We start from the raw sequence: 23,245 nt of genomic DNA, 5'->3' as shown, positions 1-23,245 counted from the left end.
TGTTCAAGCTGTGGGACAAGAGAAGCTACTCTCAAGGCTGCATTCTTGCATCCCCCTCCTCCCTGCTGTTTTCACAACTCAGGGATAATTTGCACCAAGGAATCTCTAGTTAGTAGAAAGTTCCCTCTCCCCCCACCCCCGCCCACCCCCAACCCTTCAAACAAGCCTCTTTGAACTCTTCATAACTTTTGCTCTAAGCATGTTTTACAGACTTGGGGAAAAATACTGATAAGACACCTCCTTAGGACATCTGCTGGACTGTCTCCTGGAAAGCAAACAAATTGCAACTTTTCAAGACACGCCCCCCTGGTATCTGCTCAACTTCAATGTAATCCCCACTCCCTTCCTTGGTCACTTAGCAACAGCCACTGCTTAAAGGAGCAGGCCACCCTTTCTTCCCAACCTGTATTGACTAGCAGTACTGGGCCCTTTCCTCTTTGGAAAGTAAAATAAACTTCCTCTCTGCATCTTTCCCTTAGTTGTGAATTCTTTTTTTTTTTTTTAAATATATTTTATTGATTTTTTACAGAGAGGAAGAGAGAGGGATAGAGAGTTAGAAACATCGATGAGAGAGAAACATCGATCAGCTGCCTCCTGCACACCCCTCACTGGGGATGTGCCCGCAACCAAGGTACATGCCCTTGACCGGAATCGAACCCGGGACCTTTGAGTCCACAGGCCGACGCTCTATCCACTGAGCCAAACCGGTTTTGGCAGAGTTGTGAATTCTTTCACAGTCTGTGTCACTAGCCAAACCCTAACAGTATCCCTAGTGCATACTCAAGGGCCTGCTCAGTATTGGTGGGTAGAAGGCAGGAAGGAGAGAATAGGTAGTTGAACAGGTGGGTGGATAGAAGAATGAATAAGTGGGGACCCTGGCTGGGTAGCTCAGTTGGTTAGAGCATCATCCTGATATGCCAAGGTTTCGGGTTCAATCCCCAGTCAGCACACATACAAGAATCAACCAATGAATGCATAAATAAGTGGAACAACAAATTGATGTTTCTCTCTCTAAATAAAAAAGAAGGATGATGAGTGGGTAGGTAGGTGAGTGGGTGGGTGGAGGGAAGGGATGAAGACAGACAGGCAGGAAGGGGGGAGAGAGGGAGACAGGTGGGTTAATATACATCCAGAAGCGAAATGAGTGACCAAGAATGTTAAGATCAGCCTGGCTGGTATGGCTCAGTGGTTAAGCATGGAACTTTGAACCAGGAGGTCACAGTTCGATTCCCAGTCAGGGCACATGCCTGGGTTGCGGGCTCCCAGGCAGCTGATTAATAATTCTCTCTCATCATTGATGTTTCCGTTTCTCTCTCCCTCTCCCTTCCTCTCTGAAATCAATAAAAATATATTAAAAAATAAAAATAAGTAGGTAAATAATGTGAACTCAGGAGCCCCGAGGACTGAGTTTAACCCCAGCTCTGCCGCTCCCCAGCTGCGTGGCCTTGTGCTGTCAGCAGGACAGCACCAGAGTGTTACTGATGGTTGGACCTCCGTTCAGCATCCTGGGTTCTTGAGCTCTGGCTAAGAAACAATTCAGGGCCAAGACAAAGCGTAAGAGAAAGTTAATTTAGAAAGTCCTAGAGGCAGAAGAAGTGAGCGGTAGAAGAAATGGGCTCTGGAACAAGCTGCAGAGGCAAAAGGAGGGCCCTTGGAGCCTAGGAGACAGAAAGGTGAGGGTAACCCCTGGGGGGAAGACGAGGGGAGGGGGAAGGCACAGGTGTGCTTCCTGGAGAGAGAGGGCCTCCGTGCGGGGGGGGGGGGGGGGGTGGGGGGGGGTGGGGGTGGGGGGGGGTAGGGGGTCCTCCGTCCAAAGGGCTTTTAAGGGCAGGGATCTTAGGGGAGGTCCCAGGGGAGGATCTAAATAGAGTTTCGTCAGCTTCCCAGCTGTGCGCTTTCAGGGTCCTGGTCTCCACTGATGGGTCGGTGCCAGGGGGTCAGGAGTCAATGCGGCTGGTCCTGAGGCAGCCCCGGTGTCACTTGTCTGGTTTTGCTGCTTCTCTGGGCCTGGAGCTGAAACACAACTGAGGCCGAGATGTATTTGATGCGGGTCAGAGCCTCACTGTCCTGGGGCTAATGCTTAAGGGCTATTCTCTGGCCCCATGGACTGTCTCCCCCCTCGCCCCCCACCCCTCCCCCCCTCGCCAAGGGGATCTAACTTGCATGATTAGCAACATGCCAGGTAAGGAAAGGTCAGGGGAGTGTCCAAACCACACGAACAGCCATGTGCTGGGGAGGAAAGGTCACCCTGGGGGCGAGGTCCCTGTTTTCCCAGTTTTGCCCGTTGCTAGGCACCCGGGGCTTTCCACCCTGGTGACCTTCTGTACCTGCCCATCGTCCTTGCCCTGCTCACGCCTGTCCGACTGCCTGTCACACTGGGCAAGTCACTGCACTGCTCCGGGCCTCAGCTTTTGTATTTGTAAAATAAGGATGATGACGGTGATGCTAATAATAATGGTTTTCTTGACTTACTCTGAGTGAGGTACTGTATCCTGCAAGTCCTGGGCACAGAGTAAGCTTTACTCCCCCTGCTCTGGATCTTTCCACTGTTGCAAACATCTGATACCGGGTGTCAGAAACCTCGCCCTGAAGATGGAGAGAAAGAAAATAAAGAGCTGGCTTTCTCCCAAGGTTTGTTCTCCAGAGAACGCGCACATCCTTCCAATCAGCCAAGTTCCTCAAAAACAACCAGAAAAAGAAAAAAATGGAAGAAATAAATAGCAAGATGCTTTCTTCTTCTTTTTTTTTTTTTCCTTTGGACCGGACATGTGGGTTAGCTGCAAATTGTTTCCCAAAAATGAGTCAGTAGGGAAGAGATGACATGCGAGTTTGAGCCGACCTGTGTCATCCAAACATCGTTAAACAGCCCACCCGCCCTGAGAACCTTGTTGGGGCCCGTGCACAGCCTGCTCAGGCTGAGGAGGCAGACTCCCCAGGTTCAAACCCTGGCGGGGACACGTCTTAGTTGTGTGACATTTCCGCCCTCTGAGCCTCGGTTTCTCCATCCGTGAAATGGGAATAACCTTGTCTGCCTCACAGGGTTTGTGGGATACAATGAGCTCACCCAGGAGCCTACAAACTGTCGAAGAGTAAGAGTAGCAACAGCAGCCGCCATCCTCGTGCTCTCCTTAAGCTGCTGCAGGCGTTTGCTGAATTTTGTCCCCTGGCTTTTCAAGGGTCGGCCAGAGAGATCTGACCCCCTCATCGGCCCCCGGCTCGTCAGCAAGATGAAAACCCTCTTTAGAATCCTTTTCTCTGTTTTCCTCCTGAATTCCCATGTGTCACGGCTGCCCTCCCCCCGTCCCATGGCCAGGTGTCCCATTTAACAGATGGGCAAAGGGAGGCATTCAGAGAGATGATGTCATATGCCCAAGGGATTGTCTCCTCAAGGGCGTGGAGACAGGGTCCTGCTCCCTGCAGCACGGCAGCCATAGGCTGGTTTCAAACAGGGGCCAAGGAATCTGGGGGGTCCCAGACCTCCACTGGGCCCCCAGGCAGCATGCCCAGCGACGCAGACCAGACTGGAAGAGGGGCTGCGGTGGGGTCACTGCCATGGCTGCACCAGGGCACCCGGGCTCTTAGTCTTCTCTCCGAGCTGAGAGTTGGACTCTCAGGACCACCAGGGGCCTCCCGGTCCAGTATGGCACCACCACAGCCCTCCTGCCTGCCTTTGGTCATGACCTTTGGGGAGCAGTGGGCCCTCCCTGGGAGCTGGGACCCTCCCACCTCTTTCTCACGCCCTCTGGGGAGGAGCCAGCTGCTCTGTGGGCGGGGCAGTGGGCAGCTCTCACCACATCCTCCTCTTCCTCCTCTTCCTCCTCACCCTGCACACACTCTGGGGCAGCGATGTCGGCGGCTGCTTCTGAGGGACCCGCTGGGGGCCCTCTGCCGAGTGACTGATGGGCTCGGGGTTCCAATGCCTGCCTGCTGCTCCCTGAGCCTAAGTGACTGCCGGCCTGCCTCCCGTCTGTCTGCCTGGCTAGCCCTTGCCGGCTGTCTGTCCATCCCTGTGCAGCCCATCGGTCCCTGCCCCATGATGACCCTCTTCTGTCCGTGTATGACCTCTCTGGGACGTGACTGACCCCTGCGTGGCCTGCCTGCCCAGGGCCCAGCTTCCGTCTGTCCAGGGGACAGGTTGTGTCCTGTCTGGTTGATGACTCGGTGTGGGCTGTGGATTCCCGTCCTAGAGCCCTGCCTGTCCTCCCACCACCCGGAACCCGGCTGCCCCCCGGGAACCACTGAGTGCCCTGAGCTCACCGAATGGACTTCTGAGGAAGAAGCTGGAATAGCAGGTAACTCCTTCTCTGCCCCGGAGGGCCCCGTCCTTGCCTGAAGTGGAAGGGCGAAGAGGGGTCCTGGGCCCTCAGCACAGCTGGGGACATGAGTGAGGCCAGCAGCGTTGGGCTGGAGTCTCCGGCTCAGCCCGGCTCAGGGGGGCTGGAGGGCCTCTGGGTGGGTCTGCTGGCGGCCTGCGGGCCTGGGGCAGGGCATGGCCAGGTGGCCCAGGGGCTCTCTGTAAAACCAGCCTCCCAAAGGCAAGGGGCTGGGGAGGGAAAGCCGGTTCTAGATGAAATGTGACTCGACAGTCCCCGTGGTTCTGGGCAGCTGAGCTGAGCAGGGGTGGGCTGGGTGTGACCCTGTGTCGCTGCTAGGGGGCCCATTTTGGGGGTGAGTGGGAAGCATCGACTGTGTGCCAACTTCTGTGTTTTATCTCCCTTATTTTATCTAATGCTTCAAAATGAGTTGGTGTGCCCATTTCACAGATGAAGGACTGAGGCTCTGAGAGGCAGAAAGATTTTCCCAAGGTGACTCACCTGCGGGGGAAGCAGGTGGCTTGGGGGCTGGTCCTGCCCTCCACGTGCTGTCTCCTCATCTGTTGCATGAAAGATCGGGGGCCAGGCGATGAGGGGCAAACTGGTGCTGTGCGCCGCATGGAGGCGAGGAGAGGGCCGGGGCTGGGGGCTGAGGCTGAGCCTTGAAGAGAGGGTCCATTTCTGACTGAAATAGAGGTGAAGGCAGGGACAGGCACATGCCTGGCAGGGGAGCGGGTCAGCAAGCGGCTGGAGTGGGAACCTAGGACTCATGGAAGGATGGCAAGTTGCTGCTCAGCCGGAGCAGAGGACCCAGGGCAGGGGGCAGGGGGCATTACCAAGGCAGGGGCCACTCGGGGAGGGGGGGCCCCTGCATGGCCCGGGCAGGGGCATCACAGGGTCAGGGCCGCTGGGGGAGAACACCTGCGTTCCCCGGGGGGAAGTGCAGGGCTTTCAGAGGCACGTGGCGGAGCGGGGAAAACCTGGCGGGTTCAGAGTCCAGCCATGCGGGGCTGGGTAAGCTTGGGCAAGTCTCTGTGGCTCTTCTAGCTCCATGGAGCCTTGGTGGTTTCATCTGTAGAATGGGAACAAAGGCTGCTCCATCTTGTGGGGCTGGTTGTGAGGATCTGAAGTCATAAAAATATGAAAGCTGCTGGCTGGAGGCCTCCCCAGGAGGGGAATTTACAGCCTGAGGAGCCTGGAGCTCAGGGGGAAGGACCGCTCTCCACGGGCAGTAGAAGGTGCAGGGCCCCCCTCGGGAGCCACAGTCTTGCCTCCCTTGGCACCCTGGTCCAGCCTTCCTGGCTTCAGCGCTCAGCATGCTGCAGGCGCTCGAGGGCCTCCCATAATCCCCCCAACACAGGTGAGGCTGCTGGCCTCATTCAGCCCATTTCACAGCTGAGACTGCGGCTCAGTGGGGAGAACCTTGCCCCAGGTCAACTGTGACTGTAAGAGGCAGAGCTGGGTTTGGACCCCCAGTACCAGAAGCTCTGGTACTGCCCACCCCACACCTGGCAGGGTGTCTGGATGGGGGACGCTAGGAGGTGGACGAGACCCAGGGCTCGGAGAGGGGCAAGCAAGGCGAAGGCTGCGCCCTCGGATGTACTGCAGGCTCGCGCCCCCCGCCCCCCAGAGAGGAAGAGGGGGGTTGGAGCCCCTTAAGGCTGTGGGCAGGGGTGGGGCATGCTGGGGGAGGCCAGTTCAAGAGAAGGTGGAAAGAGGCACGCCGGCCCCCCGAGGCTTTGGAGGCACCAGCTTCTCCGCAGCTGGGGAGGGGAGCAGTGCCTCATGGCCGGCTGCCGGGGGCTTTGGAAGCAGCCAGACCTGGGTTTGAGTCCCAGCTGTGTGACCTGAGGAAGCCAGAACCTCTCTGAACCCGTTTCCTCATCTGTTATATGGACACAGAGCGCCTGTCCTGAGCTTGTTGTGAGGTTTTGTTCAACAGGTATTTATTGAGCACCTACTGTGCGCCCGGCACTGCCCTGCTCCCGGGATGCAGTGGTGCACAGCCAGCCAGCCAGTGTGAGGACGAGGCGACGAGAGCACAGCAGTGCTCACAAGGAATGGTAGCTCTGATGTTTTACTTTCAATATTATTGGCAATAATCCCCTTGTCATTAGCTAGGACACTCGGCATAGCTTCCGGCATAGGCTAGGGCCAGGCCCTCAATAAGTGATAGCTCTTACGATGACTCTACTCCCCACGTTCACAGATGGGGAAACTGAGGCTCAGCGAGGGTGGGTTTTTCTAGGGTCACCCAGGAAGTCATTTACAAGCAGAGGGAAGAAAGCTGTGGAGACAGGGGAACCAGGACTTCCTAACAGCCCTTTCCTCACCTGCGTCTTTCTTCCCTGCCCTTCCGGGCCGCCGAAGCCCAGGGGTGGGGGAGGGGGAGCCGGGAGGAGCCACCCCCCACTCCTCGCCCTGGCACCCAGCCAGAGGGACTTTTTATGACAGCTCAAATGAGAGCTCTGAGTAAACGTGGAAATTCTGAAGCAACCTGAGAATATTCACTTCCCTGGGGTGTGGGCAGGGGGCCCCCTGAGGGCCCCGAATGGCCAGAACACCTGCTGTAGGAACCCAGCCTGCTGGTCCCCAAAGCCCCCAGGGAGGATCTGGTTATGCAAATTGTCCCCAAGGAGGTGAGGCAAGTGTACCAGCACGGCCCTGGTCCCTCCTCGCTGTGCACCCACGGGCAAGGCTCTGGACCTCTCTGGGCCTCTAATTCCTCATCTGCCTGATGATGTAGACTGGGACTAGGACTTGCAAACCTTCTCCAGCAGGCGCCAGGGCCAGGGCAGGCTGGTGGGGGCCTGGGGACCTGCTGGGCAAGAAAGGGATAAAGGCAGGTTGCCAGGCCTGCCCCCAACTGCCCCCCCTCCCCCCCCCACCTCGTGGCCTCAAGCAGTTGTGGTTGAAAGCATTTTTTCTTTCTCTGCCTTACAACCAGCCCCTCCTGGTCTGGGGAAAGGGGGGCTGGAGTGCGATGTGGCTGCAGGAGCTGAGAGAGGTGGCACAGTCTGGGCGAGGTTGCCCGGCGTGGTGGAGGTGGTAGGGCAGGGAGAGATGGCACAGGCAGGAGACGGCTGCTGGGAGTGGGGGTGCGTCTCAGCTAGGGGAGGTTGCACAGGCTGGGAGAAGTGCTGCAGGAAAAGGTTGTTCAGGTGAGAACAGGCGTCATGGACAAGGATCCAGGCTGGGCCGGGAGAGAGAGGCTGAGAGCTCCAGAGGCTCCGAGGTTGTACATCCTCGGAAAGGACAGACGCTGCCTCTCAGGTTCAGCTCCTCCTGACTAAGCTATAATGCCAATGTCCTGGCCTACCTGCCCTAGACACCCACAACCCGCCCCTCGTCACTGGCAAAAAAATAAAGTAACTAACATTACCCACACACCTACAGTGTGCCCACACCTGCCTCATACCCCCTCAGCCAGGCCAGGGCACAGGGCACTGCCCCATTCTACAGATGAGGAAAACTGAGGCTCAGAGAAAGGAGGAGATGTGCCCAAGGTCCCACTGTGAGTGAGTGGCAGAGCCTCCGTTCTGATCCAGGGCCAGCAGGCTGGCTCTTCCTCAGCCTGAGAGCTCCGTTAGGTGGGAGCCAGCTGCTGACCCCGGGCAACCCCCTGCCCCTGTCTGAGGTGCCTTGTTACTAACTAACCTGATGGCAGCAGCCATGGTCACTCAGACCCTGGGAACTGAGGGTGCTGCCCAGGGTGGGGGGCAGTTCCTAGGCTGATGAAGCTGATGGGGAAACCGAGACCTCTCTGGGGTCTGCCTCAGGGCTGCTCCGTGTATGACTGGACACAATGATTCTCAGCCTCATTCATTCATTCATTCATTCATTCCCCGTTCTTCTTCAGCTCCTTGCTGAGCACCTACTATGTTGCAGGCCCCATTCTTGGCACTGCGGTGAACAACTCAAGTTCATTTCCCAGCCACTGGGAGCTGATGCTCTGAGGATGGAGATAGGTCATGAACACAAAACCAGGATCGTTTCCTAAACCGATCCTCATATGACACGTGTGGACAGGGAGACAAACAGAGGGATCTGTGGCACAGAGAGCCGCAGTAACCGAGCCACACGTGGCCCCTGCCTGGATGCTGCTTCGAATGTCGCCAAAAGCACCCTGAGCAGCGTCGCCTGGTGGAGGCAGGGACCTGAGAGGAAGGAGTGACTCAGTCTCTGGAGAGGTCGAAGGTTTACGGGGAGATGACACTTGAACTGGATTTGGAAGACTGAGTAGGAGGCTGACAGTCGCCTCGGCGTGCAGAGAGTTCCGGTGGCTGAGACCCACGTGCACAGGCACGGAAGCCAGATGAATGGGCTTCGGTGAAGCCGTCCGGACCTGGTGCATCTGGAGTCCGGGACGGACACGGGGTGGAGGGAATGCTGGGGAGTAGATCCTGAGAGCTCGTGACTGCAGGAATGTGGCGTTTTCTCTGAAGGTCAGTGAGGAGCCACAGATGCCGTAGAGGAACGAGGATGGGGTTGGAGGGGTCGCTGCTGGCAGCAGGGAGATCAGGAAGGAAGCCGTAGGGGGCAAGGTGGGCAGAGTCCTTGATGACCAGGGGTAAGCTCGAGCCCTTCCTTCTGCGTTCCCTTTCGGGAAGTCCCTCGGGCTTGGCACTTCCCCTTCTGGTGACCCGCGGGCTCTTGTTTCTGGCGCTCTGGGGAGTCCCTCATCACCCACTCCACTGCTTCTTGGTCCCCATGGGAGACGGGCCGTGTACTTCATCAGCTCCTCACCTTTCACTTTCCACTCCCAGTCCCCTCCTGATCATCAGTGAGGGAAAGAAGATACAGAGAAACCGAGCACTCGGGTTCTTTCCAGTTTGGGGAGGTGGTACATAACGCTGCTGTGAACACCTGGCACATTCTGCGTGTGCACGTATATACACACTTCTCACTGGTGCATAGTCTAGAAATGGAATTGTTGGGTGTCCCGTTCAGCTGACACTTTCTGACATGGTTGTACCAATTTACACTCTTACCGGAAAACTGGGTCAAGAAGGAGAGTGCTGGTTACGCCAGATCTTTTCAAGCACTTGGAATAGTCTGTCTTTTTTTTTTTTTAATATTAGCAATTCTGGGTTGATGAGCAGTTCTATCATATTGGGATGTAAATTTGCATTTCCTTGATGAATAATGAGTTTAAACACCTTTCAATATGCTTATTGGCCATTTAGATGTCTTGTTTTGGCCATTTAGATGTCTTGTTTAGATGTCTGTTTAAGCTTTCTGTCTATTTTTTAAAAATTGGGTACTGTGTTATTTATTATTGTTTTGTAGGAGTTCTTTCTATATTCTGGGTACAGATATAGAAGGCAACCAATCAATGTTTCTATTTCACACAGATGTTTCTCTCTCTCTCCCTGCCCCTCTCTAAGCATATCCTTGGGTGAACATTAAAAAATAAAAAATATATATATATATATCAGCATGTTAAAGTGTATACACACTTTAACAGCTGATAGCTCCATTTTGAAAATGAAATGCATTTTAATAAACACTGCCTTTATAATTATTCAAAGTGTGTGTGTATATTCTTGGGACACCCTATATATGTATGTATATGTGTGTGAGTATAGATATAGATGGAATCTCCTCCCATTTTGTTTTTTTTCCATTCTCTTAATGGAATCTTTAGAATGGACAAAAACTCCTAATTTTAATGAAGTTCAATTTATCAGTCTTTGTCTTTATGGCTAGAGCTTGGTATGTGCTGTTAAAGAGGTGCTGCCTGCCCTCAGATCATGAAAATAATATCCTAAGTTTTCTTCTACATGCTTTATTGTTTTAGCTTTCACACAGGCCTACAGCCCATCTGTAACTTATTTTTATGGGTGATGTGAAGCAGAGGGTCAAGGTTTATTTTCTTCTAGATGAATACCCAATTAATCAGCCCTCATTTTTAAGATCCCGCTCTCTATGGCTCTGCAGTGGTACTTTTGTTGAAAGTTAAGTGGCTATATATGTGAATCTATTTCTGGACTCTATTATTTTTTCATTGGCTCATTTGTTTTTCCTTGCAACAATGCCATATTTTTTCTTCAAGATTGTCTAAATTATTCTTGGCTCTTTGCATTTCTATGTAAATTGTAGAACTAGATTGTCAATTTCCACCAAAGAAAATCTTGCTGTGAATTTTTTTGAACCTTGGGTTTACATTGAAACTATAGTTCAACTTGGGGAGAATTGACATTTTCGATAACCACCGGGAATTTGTCCCAGTATCTCCCGTGGATACCCAAATCCAGGGATGCTCAAGTCCCTTATATAAAATGGTATAGTGTTTGCATATAACCTATATTTGCATAGAAGCGACAGCAAGGTATGCCTACACATCAGTTCATTCATGTGGATTCAACATAGCGCTGAAATTCATGTTTTGCTTTTTGAAACTTTGTGGGATTTTAAAAAATAATTTTGATTCTCAGTTGGTTGAATCCACAGATGTGAAACACAGATACAGAGGGCTGACTGTATTAAAATTTCCAATCCATGAGCATAGTATATCCTTCCATTTATTTATATTTTTTAAAAATTATCTTATAGCCCTGACTGGTTCGGCTCAGTGGATAGAGCGTTGGCCTGCAGACTGAAGGGTCCCAGGTTCGATTCCAGTCAAGGGCATGTACCTTGGTTGCGGGCACATCCCCAGAAGGGGGTGTGCAGGAGGCAGCTGATCGATGTTTCTCTCTCATCAATGTTTCTAGCTCTCTATCCCTCTCCCTTCCTCTCTGTAAAAAATCAATAAAATATATTTTAAAAAATTATCTTACAAATATCGTGTAGATTTCTGTGTAGAGGTCTTGTACATCCTTCATTAGATTTATTCTTGGAAATTTGATTTTTATGCTAATGTTATATAATTTCAAAAATTTCATGTTTGCTCTTAGTGTGTAGAAATACAATAGTTTTTTTACACTTTATTAACTTTGTTAATATACTTTTGCAAGCTGGAGGTCCAGATGTAGGAAGAAATAGCTGAAAAACCCAGCCCGCTTCATCTACCTACCACTTGGGGACTTCCTACCTTTGCTTTTGTAATGGTTGTAGACATCGCCATCTGCTAGTCCCGCGAGAAGGGGTACTGTGCTGCAAAGCAGAATTCCTAGCCTTGAACTTCATAAACCATCTTAACAATATTTTTTTACCATCTTAACAATATTTAAGTGTACAACACAGAACAGTGCAGTTTAATTATATGCATTTTGTTATACAGCAGATCTCTAAAACTTCTACATCATTCATTCTATCCCAATGGAGCAACTCCCCATTAGACCCCTTCCCTCCAGCCCCTGGCGACCCCCATTCTACTTTCTATTTCTATGAGTCTGATTACTTTAGATACGTCAGATAAGTGGAATCATGCTGTACTTGTCTCTCATGATTGGCTTATTTCGCTTAGCATAATGTCCTCGAAATTGATTCATGTTATAGCATCTGGCAGAATTTTCTTCTTTTATAAAGGCTAAATATTATTCCATTGCATGCATACCACACTTCCTTTATCAGGTCATTGGCTGATGAAATTTAGGTTGCTTCCATAATCTTGACTATTATGAATCATGCTGCAATGAACATGGGTGTGCAAATTACTCTTTGAGATCTTGTTTTCAATTCTTTTGGATATGTACCCAAAAATGAGACTGCTGGGTTACACTGTAGTTCTATTTTTAATATTTTAAAGGAAACTCCATACTGTTTTCTGTAGCATTTGCATTATTTTACAATCCCACCAGCAGGATCCAGTCTTTCCACATCCTCCCCAACACAGTAGTCATCTTAGCAGGTGTGAAGTAGCAGCTCACTGTGGTTTTGACCTGCATCTCCCGGATGACGAGTGATGCTGGGCGTCTTGTCATACACCTGTTGGCCATTTGCTTGTCTTCGCTGGAGAAATATCTATTTAAGTCCTTTGCCCATTTTTTCCCCAATTGGGCATTTGTTTTTGTATGTTTCTGAGAGATAGGAGTTCTTTATAAATTCAATATAGGGTGTTCAAATATTTTTTATCATTCCGTAGGTTGCACTATCCTCTGTCGATTGCTTTCTCTGTTGCCCAAAAGTTTCTATGTTTGATGCCATCCTATTTGTCTATGTTTGCTTTGTTGCTTGTGCTTTAGCTGTCATATCTGATAAATAATTGCCAAGCCCAATTTTTTTGAAGTTTTTCCCTATATTTTTTTTCTATGAGTTTTATAGTTTCAGGTCTTACATTTAGGCTTTTAATCCATTTTGAGTTAATTTGTATATGATGTAAGATAAGAGTCCATCTTCATTCTTTTGCACGTGGATTTCCAGGTTTCCCAGCACCATTTGCTGAGAGACTCTCCTCTCCCCGTTATGTGGTCTTGGCACCCTTGTCAAAGACCATCTGACCATGAACACGGGGTTTATTTCTGGGCTCTCTATTCCGTTCCATTGGTCTCAATACCTACTTATCTCTCTTTATGCCAATACCTACGTGGATTGCTGTAGCTTGGTAATATATTTTGAAATCAGGAGTCTGAGGCCTTCATCTTCATTCTTCGTTCTCAAGATTTGGTTATTTGGGGCCCTTTGAGATTCCATATACATTTTAAGATTTTTCTCTAGTTTTGCAAATCATGTCATTAGGCTTTTGACAGAGATTGCATTGAATCTGTAGATTGCTTTGGGCACTTAAAATATATTAAGTCTTCCAATCCATGAACATGGAATATTTTTTCATTTACTTGTATCTTCTTTAATTTCTTTCAGCTGTTTCTTTTGTAGTTTTAAGTGTACAAGTCTTTCACCTCCTTGATTAAGTGTACTCCTAAGTATTTTATTCTTTTTGATACTATTGTAAATGGCATTGCTTTTTAAGTTCCTTTTTGCATTGTTCATTGCTAGTGTATAGAAATGCAACTGATTTAAAAAAAATATATATATATATATTATTGATTTTAGAGAGGAAAGGAGAGGGAGAGAGAGATAGAAACATCAATGATGAGAGAGAATCATTGATTGGCTGCCTCCTGCATTACCCCCACTGGGGATCGAGCCTGCAAACCAGGCATGTGCCCTTGGCTAGAATCGAACCCGGGACCCCTCAGGCCGCAGGCCGACACTCTATCCATTGACCCAAACCAGCTAGGGCTGCTACTGATTTTTGAGTGTGTTTATGTATTCTGCCACTTTACTGAATTGGTTAATTAGTCTAACAGGTTTATTATGTGGAATCTTCAAGGTTATTTGTATTTAAGATCATGCCATCTGTGAACAGAGATAATTTTACTTCTTCCTTTCCAACTTGACTGCCATTTATTTATTTATTTATTTATTTATTTATTTATTTATTTGACTAATTGCTTTGGCTAAGACATCCAGTATAAATAGTGGTGGCAAGGGTGAGCGTTCTTGCCTTGTTTCTGTGTTTTCATTCTGTTGTTAATCCTCACCTGAGAATATATTTTTTCCCATTGATTTTTGGAGAGAGTGGAAGGGAGGGGGAAAGGAGAAAGAGAGAGACATTCACGTGAGACACATCCATTGGTTGCCTTCTGCACATGCCTCAATTGGGACAAGGGATCGAGCCTGTAACCCAGGTACATGCTCTTGATCAGGAATCGAATCTGTGACCCTTCGGTGAGTGGGCCAACACTCTAACCACTGGGCAACACCAGCCAGGCCTTGCCTTGTTTTTTACATTAGAGGAAAAGCTTTCAGCTTTCTACCATTGAGGCGAACAGTGTATTCATTTATGGCATTTATTATGTTCAGGTAATTTTATTCTATTACTAGTTTGCTGAGTGTCTTCATCATGAACAGATGTTGAATTTTGTCGAATGCTTTTTCGGCATTATTTAAAATAATCATGTCATTTTTGTCCTTTTTTCTGTTAATGTAGTGGATTTTTGTATGTTGAGCCATCCTTGAATCCCAAGGTTAAGTCCCATTTATTCATATTCTTTTTTAATGTGGTGTTACATGTGGTTTGCTAGTATTTTGTTGAGGATTTTTTGTGTCAACATTCCTTATGCATATTGGTCTCAAAATATCTTATTGTACTGTAGTTACCTTATTTTTGTGATGATGTGAGATGATAAAATGCCAAACCTATTCCTAAATCAGGGTAACCATCCCTTTACTTGCAGTAAATGACTTGGTTCACTCATTTCGGGGGTCCTTTCTGATGCAACATGTTGCCATCGATTAGAGCACATTTTTTGTTGTGTCTTCCACCCACAGATTTAGTGCCTTTTCCGTTTCATTTATTTATTTGTTTGTTTGTTTTTGTTAATCCTCACTCGAGGATATTTTTCCATTGATCTTTTAGAGAGTGTGGAAAAGAGAGGGAAATGCAGAGAGAAACATCGATGTGAGAGAAACACATCGATTAGTTGCCTCCTGCACATGCCCTGACCAGGTCCCGGGCCAGGGAGGAGCTTGCAACCAACGTATGTGCCCTTGACTGGAATTGAACTTGATCCTTTGGTCCACAGGCCAACGCTCTATCCACTGAGCAAAACTAGCTAGGGCGCCTTTTCCATTTTAACTAAGCACTTACCATGCACTGTGGCTATTACTTTTGCAGTTTGAAGTGTGACAGCAAAACTACCATAAATTTCTTTTCCCCCTTCACAATATCATGGATAGAAGATTTATTCTTACTGTATATCTTAGCAACCTCAGCATATGATTTTGATTCTTATTACATTTAGAACTTTCACCTTTTCACTTAAAGGAAGCACTTTCTGGCTTCTCTTTGGCATATCTGAATTGCCAGCATCAGTACTCTTGTGCTTTGGGGTCATCATTAAGTAAAATAAGGGTTATTTGAACACAAGCGGTACAATACCATGACAGTGGATCTGATGATTTCTGAGAAGGCCAAGTGATCAATGGGCAGGTGGCATATAAAGTGTGGCTACACTGGACAGAGGAATAATTCATATTCCAGGTGGGACAGTGTGAGCTTTTATCACACCAATTTAAAATTATGCATTATTTATTTCTGGATTTATTTACTTAATATTTTCAGACTGCAGTTGACCATGCATAAATAAAACTGCATAAAATGGAACCACGGACTAAAGGAAACCACTATACTGATTTTCAGATGTTGAACTAACCTTGCATTCCTGAAATATACCTCATGTGATAATGACGTATTATCTACTTTTGCATATATCATTAGATTTGATTTGTTAATATTATGCATGAGAATTTTTATATGTATATTTATCAGAGTGTTTGACCTATAATTTAATTTTCTTTTAATGTCAAGTTTCGGTATAAGGTTACGTGTTTAATTCAAGTGTTTAGTTTACTTATATTTAATAAAAGTACTGATGTGTTTGAGATGAAGTCTATCATCTTGCTATTTATTTCCTTTTGCCTCATCTATTCATTGTTCCTTTTTTCCCTTCTTTGTCCCATTGTTTAGAAGAATAAACTTTTAAACAAATTGTTATTCTATGTTTTTTGTCTATTGTTAGTTATACTTCCTTTTTTAATTCTGTTAGTGCTTATATTAGAGATTACAACATGCATGTTTGATATTTTTAGAGACTATCTTATATTAGTACCTTCAACACTTCCCAGACAATGCAGTGACCTTTAACTTCATTGACCTTTGGGGTATCATTAAAAAAATATGTAAATTATCATGTATTTTAATTCTACATATAGTTTAAACTTCATAATATTATCATTATTGCTATTTTAAGCAATTAATATTTATTTATATTTATAATACTCTCTATTGCTCTTTATTTCTTCCTATGGTAGCTTTCTTCCCATCTGGGATTCTTTTTCTTTTGCCTGAATAACTCATTTTAGTATATATTTTGTTGCGGGTATACCAGTGACAAATTCTATCAGCTTTTCCTGGTCAGAAAAATATATTTATTTTGCTTTCAATTAAAAAAATGTTAAGATCTAATTTACATATAAAAATCACTCTTTTAAGTGTACAATTAAGTGATTTTTAGTATATTCACACAGTTGGGCAACCATTTCCACTATCTGAACATTTTCATCTCTCAAAAAAACACAAAAACCCATGTCCCTACAGAGTCACTCCCATTCCTCTCCCTTCAAAGCTCTAGTCCCTGGCAACCACTATCTACTTTCTGTCTCTATGGATTTGCCTATTCTGGACATTTCATATAAATGGAATCACACAATATGTGGCTTTTGCTTCTGGTTTATTTACCTTAGCATATATTTCAAGGCTCATGCATGTTGTAACATATATCATTACTTCATTTTTATGGCTGAATAATATTCCATTGTAGCTATCCTACATATTGTATGTCCATTCACCAATTGGTGGAAATTTGAGTTGCTTCTAGTTTTGGACTATTATGAATAATGCTGCTGTGAACATTTGTGTACAAGGTGTTTTCTGTGGACATATGTTTTCAACTCTTTTTGCTACATACTAGAGGTCAAATTCTTGGTCATGTGATAACATTATACTATATTAACATTTTGAGTAACTGCAAATTTGTTTTCCACAGCATTTTACATTCTTATTATCAATGTATAAAGATGCCAATTTCTCCACATCCTTGTCCATACTTTTATTTTCCTTTTTTAAAAAAAAATAGCCATCTAGTTGGTATGAAGTATCACATTGAGGTCTTTATTTGCATTTCCTTAATGACTAATGATTATCTTTTCATGTGTTTATTGACTATTACTATAACTTCCTTAGAGAAATGTCTACTCAAATTTTTTGCACATTTTAAGATTGGGTGATCTTTTAAGTCTTTTTTTTTTAATATATTTGATTGATTTTTACAGGGAGGAAGGGAGAGGGATAGAGAGCTAGAAACGTCGATGAGAGAGAAACATCGACCGGCTGCCTCCTGCACACCCCCCACCGGGATGTGCCCGCAACCAAGGTACATGCCCTTGACTGGAATTGAACCTGGGACCTTCCAGTCCGCAGGCCGACGCTCTATCCACTGAGCACAGTTTCGGCTGATCTTTTAAGTCTTGAGTTAATGAGTTCTTTGTATATTCTGAATACAAAACACCTAACAATTATATGATTTGCAAATATTTTCCTCATTCTGTAGATTGTCTTGTCATTTTCTTGATAGTGTCTTTTGAAGCACAAAAGTTTAAAATTTTAAATAGTCCAATCGATCTTTTTTCTTTTTTTTTTGTTGCTGTGCTTTTGGTGTCATATCTAAGGAACTATTGTATTTGGTTGTTTATTTGTTTTCTTTCTTTCTTTCTTTTTGGTGTGAATTCCTTAGGATTTTATATACAAAATTATATAATCTTAAAATAGGAACACTTTATTTCTTTTCCAATATGGATGCCTTTTACTTCTTTTATTTGACTTATCATCTTGGCTAGAACCTCCAGTACAATGTTTAATAAAAGTCATGAGAGTGAATATTCTTGTCTTGTTTATCTTAGAGGAAAAACTTGCAATTTTTCATCATTAAGTATGATGTTAACTGTGGAGTTTTAATTGATTTCTTTATCATTTTGAGCTTAATTTATTTTTTTGAAGCATATTTTTGCTGTATATAAAATTTAAGTTGGCTTTTAAGTATGTATTTATCTTTAATTTTTTAAAAACAGTTTTCTATGATGTATCTAGATGTGATTTTATTTTTATTTTTCCTTTTGGGATTTCGTAGAACTTCTTGAATCTGTGGCTTAATGTCTTTTTCTAGTTTTGAAAAATACTTAACTTGTTTTCTATGATTGCTTCTGAGTAGTTCTTTCTCAATTCCAAATACATGTATTTTAGACCTTTTCACTATGTCTGATATGCCTCTTTTGCTCTTTTCTGTATTTAAAAATATTTTTTCTCTGCATATTTCTATCTTGGCATTTTCTATTGACTGATCTACTAGTTCACCAATCCTCTCTTCTAATGTTTCTCATCTGTTGCTAAATCCATCAACTCAATTTTTATCAATTTCAATTATTGTATTTCTCATTTCTAGGGTTTCTGATTTTAAATAAATTAATATTTCTGATGGAATTCTTAAACATACTAATCATAGCTATTTTAAATCGTGTCTGATAATGCCATTTTCTGAATCACCTGTGTGCGTTTCCATTGCCTCTTTTCCTCTTGGTTTTTGGTCATTTGATATTGTTTCTTGGTTTTCCTCATCAACTTAAGGGAATGCTGAACATTTTGTATGAAAAATATAAAGGCTTTGGATAAATCTAACTTTTTCCAGATAGGTTTTCATTTTCTTCTAGTAGACATATAGCATATAGGCAGATCCCCTTGATGCTGTCAAGGCTAAATTATTTCTGATTTTTTTTTCTTACTCTTAAGGCATAACCTTTTCTGAAAGATGGGTACTTACCAGGGCCCATCTTTCTTGCTAGGCCTTGAACTTCAATTCCTCCCTCAGCATTGTGAAATTGCCAAAATCTCTTCTTAGCTTTTTAGCCTATTACCAAATGCTCTCTGCTAGGTTTCTTGGTATGCAACTCATTAGCAATGACTTGGCGAATTATTTGAGAGGAAATTGCACACAGAATTTCAATGCATTTTCCTCCACTTTGACACCCTGTCCTCTCAAGTACTGTCTACCTTGGTTGCTCTCTCATGCCTTCTCACAGTATTTTTCCTGCTTAGTAGTTGTTCTCAGTAGGGGAATGAGTCTGATACCAGCTACTCCATTGTAGCCAGAAATGAAAGTCCCCCTCCACATTTTATTTGACAAACTTAAGATTCACTTACATTTAAAAAGCTATGAAATAGTTTGGACATACAGAAAGGTCTGAAGAATAATATAGTAATCAACATGCATGGGAGCTTCACTCAGTTTTACCAAAGTGTTGAGACCCCCGAAGACCCCTTTTCATCACATCCCCTCCTTTTCTACACTATTTGAAGTTTGATGTTTATCATCTGCTTGGGCACCTCTATGCTTTCCGGACACATGTAAGTTCACCTAAACAACATATGGAGCAGTTTTTCCTGGTGCTGAGTGTGACACAGATGGTGTTCTTTTCTAACTTGTTTTCATTTCGCATTTTGTTTGTGAGAGTCATTTGTTTTGTGGTGTAAAGCTATGATTCAGTTTCACATTGAGCAATTCTACCACTATTTACTTTTCCATTCTCTTGCTGTTGGATATTTAGGTTGTTTCCAGTCTTCGTTATTGAAATCAATGCTGCTATAAACATTTCTGCGTATGTTTAAAACTCTGTGGCAGAGTTTCTTTTGTAATGTACATGGGGGTGAAATTGCCGGGTCTCACGGCAAGTGCTTGCTCATGTTAATGAGATCATGCAAACTATTTTCCAGACCACTTTTATTAATTTACATTTCCGATAACTGTGAACGAGAGTTCCCATTACACCATGTCTTCAGCTACACGGGGTGTCGTCAGACTTTAGGTTTTGCCAATTGACAAGATTGAAATGGCATGCCATTGTGCTTTTTATTTACATTTCTCTGTTGACTGGGAAGGTAAGCACTTTATATTCTCCACAGCACCTACTTTTCTACCCCCAAGCTTCTCTACTTCCTCAGAATCTTCTGAAATCTGGCCAACTTTTAAGATGCATTACCACAAGCCCAGAAACCACTTCTCGGCACTGGAGCCTGGTGCATAAGCGCCTGTCCAGGGCACCGTGCCATCCAGGACTGTGCCGGCGTGCTTTACCTGCAATGATGCATTTAGTGCTTGCAACAAACTTGTAGCCAAGAGTCATGACCCCGTTTTATAGAGGAGAAAACAGAGAACCAGAAGGGTCAGGAACTTGCCCAAGGACACCCAGTTGGGACCTGGCAGGCTCCAAGCCAGGTGCTCCTCACTCCTCTGCAGGAGACGCACAGGTAGGTGCTGCCGCAGGGCCCCTCAGCAGGCAGCCTCGTAGGGCACCCTCTGTCCTTCGCTGAGGAAGCACACCTGTGGTCTGGTGAGCATCTGGGAAGTAAGTGGCTGTTGCCCTCAGGAGCCCGAGTGAGAAGTCCCACAGATAGGAGGATTCAGGGCAGGGAGCACAGTGGGATGGGGGGAGTTCCCACTCGGTTGGGTGGGAACACGAGGAGAAGACTTCATCGGTCATGGCTGGTGTTTCCCAGGAGTGAGCGGCTTGTTTTAGCTGGTGGTAAACATCCCCGGGCCCCTCTGCAGGAGTTAGACCCTTTGCAACCTCCTTTCAATCCGCTGGTGGCGGAGGGCGTGAGCATCGCAGTTTGGTGCCGGTATGTTTGAAACGCCTCTCTGACTCTCTTCCACCCCCCTTCAAGCAAAGGCAAACAAAATCTCAGGTCCTGGGTCTTAAGCAGGGGTCGTATCTTCCTAAAATTCAACTGCTGTCTTTTGTTTTCCTTGTATTTAGTTTTAATATTTCACTGTATTTGGTTTTATGGTAAGTTGACTGTTTTGTTTAAGAAACATAGATAACATCTACTATATGCCACGGTCTGTTCCAAATGCTTTACCAATATTGACTAATTTAATGTAAAGGACCTTATGATGCAAGTACTGCTATTACTATTTCCATTTCACCCTGAGGACTCTGAGGCCCAGGAAGTAAACTTCTCAAGGCTACACAGCCTGCAAACGGCCGTGCTGGGATTTGAACCGAGGCACGCTGGCCCCATGTCTGTGTTTTAACTACTGAGGTACACACTGCCTCTCCGTTTCGTGCTAATTACCTGTCAATGGTAGTGATAATTGCCTCTTCCTTTAAGACGTGTTTATTGGGGTGGAAACAGGAGGTAAAATAAAGGTAAATGGCAGATAGAAAACAGCACGGTGGAAACCTTGACTGCAGTGAGAGGTAGGAGTTCTGGAACATTTCAAGGTGGCTTCATGGATGCAGGGATAAAGCAGGCGGACCATGAAGAATGAGTCTAGAGAGATGGGAGGGAAAAGGGTGTTCAAGGAGAAGACAGCATGAGAATTTGCCTCATGCAAAGGCAGAGAGGCATGATGGGCCTGGGGTGCCAGGAGGATTCTGGGTAGTTCAGATCAGTGGGACAGTCATAGCAGGAGTCCAGCACCCCCGTATAGTCACTTACAGTCACAGAGCACGGCCACGTCAGCTTTCCCACGGACTCCCCTTCACGGCCAGGTGCAGTGGGCACTGTTGTCCCCATTTCAGAGATGGTAACCGAGGACAGAGAGTGAAGGACCAGAGAAACTCCAAGATCCTCTGGCTTCAAATTCTGGGCCCTTTACTCTATTCCACCGTATCAGGTCTCTTTGGTGGCAAGCAACAGAAGCACAATTCAACGTGGTTGAGCAAAATGGTTTTTATGCCCCCTTGGCTTATGTAAATGAAAAGTCCAGGCATGGACTTCACGTACAGCTGGACCCAGGTCCTCAAATGAAGCCACGGGGGCTCTAGTCCGTATTTCTCAGTACCCATCATTTCCATGCAACCTTTCTGTGATAGGTGACAGAGATGGGTACCAGCTTCCAGTGGCACCCCCAAAGTCCCTCTCAATTAGAGTTCTAGAGAAAATTCCCTGGACAGCTCACTGGCATGCCTGGGCTGCTGTCCTTTCTGGCCCGGTCCCAGGGGCTAGGCTGGTGGGTGCTTTGTTGGCCCGGCCTGGGTCAGGTGCCCACCCTATGGAGTCCCAGCCAGTTTGAGGAACGCCTCATAAGAGGGGCAGAGATGCCAGGCAGACAGAGCAGCAGCTCCCCTCCATCCCCAGGGCCCGTGTGTCCTTTGTGCAGAACTGAGGAGTGTTGGCTGAGGGGTCCCTTGGATCTGGGTGAAGGGATTTGTGCTTTATCCTGCAGTCAAGGCAGAGCCGCTGGGGAGAGACGGTACAGAGCTATGCAGGCCCTTGTGCTGGGCTGGGGCCAAGGTGTGGACACGCTAGTGAGGTGCAGATCTGGCTCCATCTCCTGTGGTGGGAGGCCCAATCCTCCAGGTGTGGTAACAGGACTCCTGCTGGGCTTGGGGCCAGATCAGTGTTCTCCAAAGCAGCTTTACAAGGGTTTCCCTGCAACATCATCTTTAAAAAACAACAACAACTGAAACCGGTTTGGCTCAGTGGATAGAGCGTCGGCCTGCAGACTGAAAGGTCCCAGGTTCGATTCCGGTCAAGGGCATGTACGTTGGTTGTGGGCACATCCCCAGTAGGGGGTGTGCAAGAGGCAGCTGATTGATGTTTCTAACTCTCTATCCCTCTCTCTTCCTCTCTGTAAAAAATCAATAAAATATATTAAAAACAACAACAACAACAACCCACATATTTTTATAGGAAGAGAGAGATAGAAACATCGATGAGAGAGAAACATCAATCAGCTGCCTCCTGCACGCCCCCTACTGGGGATTGAGTCTGAAACCTGGGCATATGTCCTGACCAGGAATTGAACCAGCGACCTCCTGGTGCATGGGCCAATGCTCAACCACTGAGCTACACCGCCGGGCTACCGTATTTTAATAGCAACGCTATTCATTTTAAAGTGTGTTGGGGGAAAATACACAACTATGGAGGTTATTGCTTAGGATGAGGTTGGAATTAATTAATATAATAACTTCATTTATAGAAAACATTAAATAAACAAATGATCTGCAAATATGACCAACATTTTGAAAGTGAGAAATTTGGGGAGCTCTTGGCTAGATCCTCCTGGAATTCCTTCATTTCTGAAGCTCTAGATTCTGTATCGATCACGGCTGTTTATTATTGAGTGTTTGGGTGTCAGGGCCATGCTCAGGGTTTTCTGAATTCTCACAAGAATCCTGGGAGTGGGCTTTACTGTTTGCTACAAGGCTCAGAGAGGGGAAGTGACTGGCCCAGAGCCACACAGCTGGTAACCCGACCCTCTCTGTGCCCTTCACTGCTGACTACCTGGTGACTTGGAAGGGAGTTCAGAGCGAGCTCTTGATGGGGCCAGAGTAGGATCTTGGGAAGCCAGGTGGGGCGGGGGGGGGGGAGGGGTCCCCTCTGTGGGCTCGGGGATGGTCTGGAAGAAGCCAGGTGTGTGACTCGC

At 46.3% G+C, this 23,245-nt stretch overlaps 1 protein-coding gene across 1 annotated transcript in view; it reads left to right on the top strand.

The window, feature by feature from the left end:
* Positions 1-4,166: 4,166 nt before the first annotated feature.
* Positions 4,167-23,245, top strand: part of IL21R (interleukin 21 receptor) — a 34,130-nt gene continuing 15,051 nt past the window's right edge. The window contains exon 1 of the mRNA XM_008157684.3: positions 4,167-4,292. The gene's annotated coding sequence lies outside the window, so the exon portion shown is untranslated. The remainder of the gene's footprint in view (positions 4,293-23,245) is intronic.

This window comes from Eptesicus fuscus, chromosome 4 (genome assembly GCF_027574615.1).
Source record: "Eptesicus fuscus isolate TK198812 chromosome 4, DD_ASM_mEF_20220401, whole genome shotgun sequence".
NCBI lineage: Eukaryota > Metazoa > Chordata > Mammalia > Chiroptera > Vespertilionidae > Eptesicus > Eptesicus fuscus.
The sequence above is the reverse complement of the archived record's forward strand: the minus strand, read 5'-3'. Positions and strand labels throughout refer to the sequence as shown.